Here is a 6,579-nt window from a genome sequence, read left to right as displayed (position 1 = left end):
TTGCTTGTAGGTACACATAAACTCATGCATACAGATGCGCCATATCTAAGGTCTCAATTTTGTCCATAGCATGCATGCGTGCTAAGTCGCTTCAGTCGTGTTCAATACTATGCAACCCACTAGTATCCATTTATGTACCCACAAGTATAGATTTATAGGAATTATCTTTAACTTCTTCACATTCATGAATAAAATAATTGAGAAAGAAGCAAATCAATATGAGGACACAATATCAAGAAGGAAGGAGGATAAAGAATTATACACTTTTATAGTTTTGTCTGGCGCTCTAATTGATACACATTTTGTAACCAGGAAGTTCAAAGACCATCTTACCAAAGAGAGTAAACACTGTTTTACTAGAATACACCGTTTGCTGTCAAAACAACTAAACTTGAAAATGATTCCATATTAGGAGAAAGAGTAGCACTTCCTCTGGGATAAAGATGTATATATAACAAGCATTGATTTTTCGTTGAGGCTTCTACATTTTTCAGAATAAAATAAAAACCTACACTTACACAAGAAAGATGCTCATAAAGAGATAGAAAAACAGCAGAGTAAAGGCACTGCTCTGCCCAAAACTATTTTAGCAGTAGTCAGATAAAGCCCAGCATATGTATTAATTTGATATATTCCTTAGTTGAATCCTCTTGAAATTAAAAAATAAGTTGAAGAAATGGCATTAGAAACAGGATGCTATAGTCCTAATAATTATATTATTGTACGGGAAAAAAATGGCAACATTCTAGAATAATTGCTTCACATATCATGTAAGTGAAAAGTAGATCACAGGCCACACAGTGCACTTGGCTCCTGCTTCTTTTGACACACAGCTGATAAGAGGAGAGATCCATTAGAATCAATGTCCCAGACAAAGTATATTATCTATCTCCATTGCTACTTTATTTGATTATATTATGAGTTCTTGCCAATGAAATAGCAAAATTTATAGGATTGTTTCTTGCCTGGAACCGGTTTCCACTGTGACTTTCTCATGACCTCTTTCTGCATGAAAAGGAAAAATATTAAAATCATTTACTTCATAATTTTTGTTAAATTCATTCAATTTCCCAGTTTTCTTACTCTGATGAAATACACATAACAAAATTTATTATCTTAACCATTTTCCAGTGTAGAATTTGGTTGTGTTAAGTATATTCATATTGTGCAACCATCATGAACAACCATCTTGCAACGCTGAAACTCTGTACCCATTAAAAAATAGTACCTATGGTTCCCTCTTTTCAATCTCTGGGAACAATCATTCTACCTTCATTTTCTTTCCTTTTTAAAAAAAATTCTCCCTTTTCTTCATGCTCCAGTTCCTGGTAGAGCAACCATCTACTCCATTTCTGTGTTTGGATTTTTTTTTTTTTTTTGAGTTCACATATAAATCAGATCATGCAATATTTATCTTTATATGTCTGGCCTATTACACTTAGCAAAATGTCTCCCATGCTCATTCATCTTGTCAAAAAAGGTAATATTTTATTCTTTCTTAAGGCTGAATAATATATCATTGCATCCTATACATATTCTCCTTATATACTTGTCTATTGATGTACAATTATGTTTTCAATGTCTTTGTTGTTGTATAATGCAGCAATGAACACAAGAGTGAAGATATTGCTTTGAGATCCTGTTTCCTGCTAGTGGTTTTATGATTTCAGATCTTATGTTTAAGTAATTCACAAGGGAAATAATTCCAGAAGAAAAGTCGGAGCATCAGAAAATAAACATCAGAAGTGGTAAATATCTATGTGTATATGTGTAGTTAAATCTTAGTCACTCAGTCGTGTCCAACTCTATGACCCCATGGACTATAGCTTGCCAGGCTCCTCTGCTTACATGGACTTCTCTAGGCAAGACTACTGAAGTGGGTAGCCATTCCCTTCTCCAGGGGATCTTCCTGATCCAGGAATTGAACCAGGGTCTCATGCATTGTGTGCAGATTCTTCATTGTCTGAGCCATCAGAATAAATATCTAGGTATATAAAATAGGTAACTTTCCTCTTATTTTCTTCTAAAGACATAAATATCTGTTTTATAAAAAATCAAATATTGATGTGTATTTTCATAAATTACGGAAGGTAGGGGAGTTAAAAGGACCTATGTTGTTGCTGTTTCTATATTTTGAATAAATATAAAATGCAAGAACGATGTAAAGTGTTAGAACTGAAAAAGTCAAAGATAAAACAATATCCTATCCTGAAATTATTTGAATAATCCAAAGAAAACTGAAAAGGGCAGACAAAGTACAAAAATCAGAGGAGGTAAGTAAAAATATATTATACAAAATGGTAGACGTGCATCCAACCATATCAAGAATTACACCAATGCACTGCAGAACATACTCTAGAAGCAAATTGAATGCAGAATATAACTAGAAGAAAGGCAATACTTACACTACTTTGAGTGCTTTTTTAGCAACTTGTCAACTTCCGCAAAACAACAAAAATCTACAAAATAAAAGAAACAAATAATTGGGAAAAAATTTTAAAAGTCAAAATTTGGGTCTTTGCAGAGAGCAACACAACTGATAAAATATTCATCTATCAGATCAAGAATAATACAGATCAAGAGATATTACAAATCACCAACATTAGGAACAAAGGTAGAGCTGTCACCATAAATTCTGTATATATTAAAAGGATAATGAGAGAAGATTTTATCAACTTATAGGGTAAATTGGACAACCTTTATTAAATTTTTAAAAATTCCTTGAAAATACAACCTACTAGAGGTGATGCAAGAGAAACATAGAATATCATTATCCCTAAGTCTATTAAAGAAATAGAATTTATCAAAACCTTTCCTCAAAAAAAAGTCCAGAACAGTGATTTCACTGGTGAATTCTTCTGACTATTTAAAAAAGAAATAACAAGTCTTTTACAAACTCTTGCAAAAAATAGTAAATGAGGAAACATTTATCAATTTGTTTCATGAGATCAATATATATCAGAAAACAAAACCAGGCAAAGATATTACCGAAAAAGTAAGTTTCACACCAACAGCACTAATAAGCAAAAATAAAAGAAATCCTTTACAAAGAAACTGCAACTCCAAATCTAAAATATATGAGAAGACTGGGGTCAGCAGAATTTGTCCCCACTGCAAGACTGTTCAATACTCTTAAAGCAATCAGTGCAACTCTTCATATTAATAAAATAAAGGGAAAAAAACAGATAATAATTTCAAGGACTTTTTAAAAAGTGTTTGACAGAATATGCCATCTGTTCGTGGTTTTAAAAAAATTCAAATTCCATTGTAATAGTAATGGGGGGGGGGAATCTCCTCAACTTGATCAATGACATTCATGAAAAAATCCTAAAGCTTATATTGTACTTAATGTTGAAATATTGAATGTTTTCCTTCAAGATTGAAACACAGGAAAAGGAACCCATTCTCACCACTTTTCATCAATAATTTACTTGAGGTACTAGCCATTGCAGTAAGAAGGAAAAGAACATTTTAAAATTAGAAAGTTAAAAACTAACACTATCTCTATTTGCAGATAATGTGTAGAATATACATGTAAATTTTCTAAGGAATCTACAACATCTGCAACTAATAAGAGTATTTAGCAAGGTTACAGAATATTGTTTTTAACTTTATGGATTAGCAATAGACATGACAAATTAAATATAGAAAATGCATTTGTATTAACAAAAGTGTGAAATACTTGCTACTATACATAACAAAAGACATGCAGGATATCTTCAGTGAAAACTGAAGATTATTGTTAGGAAAAATTAAAGAAAGCATGAAAGGAGAAAAATTCCTTTTTTTTCTTTTTTTACAATTTATAAGACTCATAATTGTTAATTGTCTGCTGCTGCTGCTGTCGCATCAGTCGTGTCCAATTCTGTGCGACCCCATAGACGGCAACCCACCAGGCTCCTCCTTCCCTGAGATTCTCCAGGCAAGAACACTGGAGTGGGTTGCCATTTCCTTCTCCAATGCATGAAAGGGAAAAGTGAAAGTGAAGTCGCTCAGTCATGTCCAACTCCACAACCCCATGAACTGCAGCCAACCAGGCTCCTCTGTCCATGGAATTTCCCAGGCAAGAGTACTGGAGTGGGTCACCAGTGCCTTCTCCAGTTAATTGTCTTTCTCCCTAAAATCATCGATAGCACCAACCTCATCCCCATGAACAATTTTGCTGCCTTTTCCTTTGTGGAAATTCACAAACTGATACTGAAGGGCATAGATCAGTCAAAACAATATTAAAATGAAGAAAAAAGTGAGAGTTTATATATATAGTTTTAATTCAATAAAGGTACATTAACTCAGAAGTATGTCAGCATTAGGAGAGATATATAGACTAATGAACCTGAGAAATACAGAAATCCACCCTTATTTGTATGCTTTAATAGCAATAAAAGTGCCAAACTCATTAAATGGGAGAAAGAATAATTTTTCAATGAATGGCATTGGAAAAACTGAGTATCCACTTGGAAAAAAATAAGCAGCAACTCTAACTTCATAATATTAAAAAAATCAAATATTAATAGAGTTGCATATAAAACAAGTTATAGATGTTCTAGATAAGCACACACGGGAAATTTTCAAGACTTTAGGCAAATATTTCTTGGAACATATAAAACATGCATCAAAAATAATTTATACGTTGGATCTTAAAATTTTTAAATTTTGTTCTTCAAAAGATATACTCAAGAAAAGAAAGGAAAATATTTACAAAATAGCTCGCAATTTTTTGTGATACAGCAATGCCAGTTCTACAGGTAAACTATTCTCTTATGGGATGACAGAGCATAGTACTCTCAAATTGGCAGCAAAACTCTAATTGGTTCAATTCTTCTGTTTCCTTAAAAACTAAAGCTTTGATTTGAGCATCTGTATGAAGGAAAGTGGAGAGCATTATGTTTTTAAATCTTACAGGTCTCTTTGCACATGCATTCTATTATCATGGTTTTCATATCCTGTTTTGTTGTTGCTGTTGTTTAGTGGCTAAGTCATGTCAGACTCTCACAACCCCATAGACTGTAGCCTGCCGTGTTGTCTGTCCTTGAGATTTCCCAGGCAAGAATTCTGGAGTGGGTTGCCATTTCCCTCTCCAGGGGATCTGCCTGACCCAGAGATCAAATCCATGCCTCTTGCAAGTCTCCTGCATTGCAGGTGGATCCTTTACTGCTGAGCCACCAGGGAAGCACATCCTGTTTTAGACATTAATATTAAATAAGTAAAAGAGTACAAAGAAGTCTTATGAGGGATTTCAGTTTATAAAGGATTGATTTTAAGTAGAGAAGTACAAGGCAGAAACAGGACTCAGAATGTTCTCACCTACAGAAAAAAATGTCCCTTGGACAGATGATGGTGGAAGGAGAATTCAGAAATGAAGGAAGCACACAGAGACCATGGAAGGGATCCATGACCAATAGGGAAAGAGCCAGACTAGTTGTGAGAGCCAGAGAGAGCAGGGTGAAAGCACAGTATCCAATACTGGAGAGCGTTTGGCTCTTCTAGAGGAGTTCTTAAGGTTTTCTAACTAGGAAAAGAAAAAAATAAAGATGAACAAATCATGAGAATCAGAGCCACTAAATCTAGACCCTTTTATCTAAATTTACCATGTCTCTATGGAGCTTTCTCAGGCCCTTCATGCACACACACACACACACACACTACATTTCTAAATTCTCAGGAAACAAAATACTGTTAACTCACCTGGCTTAGTTAACAGCAAAGCAGTGTCAGTTTCCTCTCTTCTCTTGAGCCCCCTCTGAAATACTGAAGCTTCAGTCAGACCATCCAGCTGTCTTCCTCCCTGTTCTGTAACCAACAGGGATATGAAGGTGGCACAAGAGCAGGAAGCACCAGAGAAAGAAACTCTGGACTGTACTTTACTCTTCTTCTTCATATGATGGTAATAAATACAGTCTCACATGAACCTAAAGCTGATATACATGCTTATGTGAAGACACACACACATTTAACAACCCTGTGAAGAACGGCTGTCCTTCTTCCTGCTTTTATTATATTATTTTCAAGAGAATAGCATAGAGGTAGATATTTAAGTAAAATATTATCATACCAACCTTCTAGAATTCTGTTATTCCCTTTTTCAGAGTAAGGAAGTGTGTATGTATGTGTGTATGTATATATATATATATATATATATATATATATATATATATATTACAATCTAAACTTATTAATCTTACAGTTTGTGGAAAATCTACCTGGGACATTGAGGGTGGCTGATTCTTAATTTTACAGTCCCATAATTGTTTATAACCTGTCTGTGCAAAAAGTTCTGATAGATATTTACAATTGTCAAGTGTTTGCTTTCTCCAGGATACCCCCATGCCTTAAACAATATTAATCCATAAAACTAAATTAGAGATTCTAATATTTGCTACAGGCAAGAACTCAGAAACAACCCAGCTTTCATTTGTTGGTCATTTGCACTAACTTTAATTTTTTAGGATATAAATTAAATTCTAGGGGTTATTACCTGAGTATATTAGATACATCTTGATTCCTCCAATTATGATCCCTGCTTGAGAACACCATTGACCCTCATGGCTGTCAGTCCCCATGCTAACATCAGCATCATGC

At 34.1% G+C, this 6,579-nt stretch overlaps 1 long non-coding RNA gene across 1 annotated transcript; it reads right to left on the bottom strand.

Annotated features, from left to right (window-relative positions):
• Positions 1 to 482: 482 nt before the first annotated feature.
• Positions 483 to 5,840, bottom strand: LOC133236455 (uncharacterized). Its single transcript, XR_009732896.1, has 3 exons — positions 5,686 to 5,840; positions 2,406 to 2,459; positions 483 to 1,005 (listed from the first exon to the last, which is right to left on the bottom strand). It is a non-coding gene; the product is annotated as an uncharacterized LOC133236455 (long non-coding RNA).
• Positions 5,841 to 6,579: the final 739 nt, after the last annotated feature.

The sequence above is a fragment of the Bos javanicus genome, chromosome 23, assembly GCF_032452875.1.
Source record: "Bos javanicus breed banteng chromosome 23, ARS-OSU_banteng_1.0, whole genome shotgun sequence".
Taxonomy (NCBI): Eukaryota; Metazoa; Chordata; class Mammalia; order Artiodactyla; family Bovidae; genus Bos; species Bos javanicus.
Note: the sequence above shows the minus strand (reverse complement) of the source record. Positions and strands in the feature narration are given on the sequence as shown.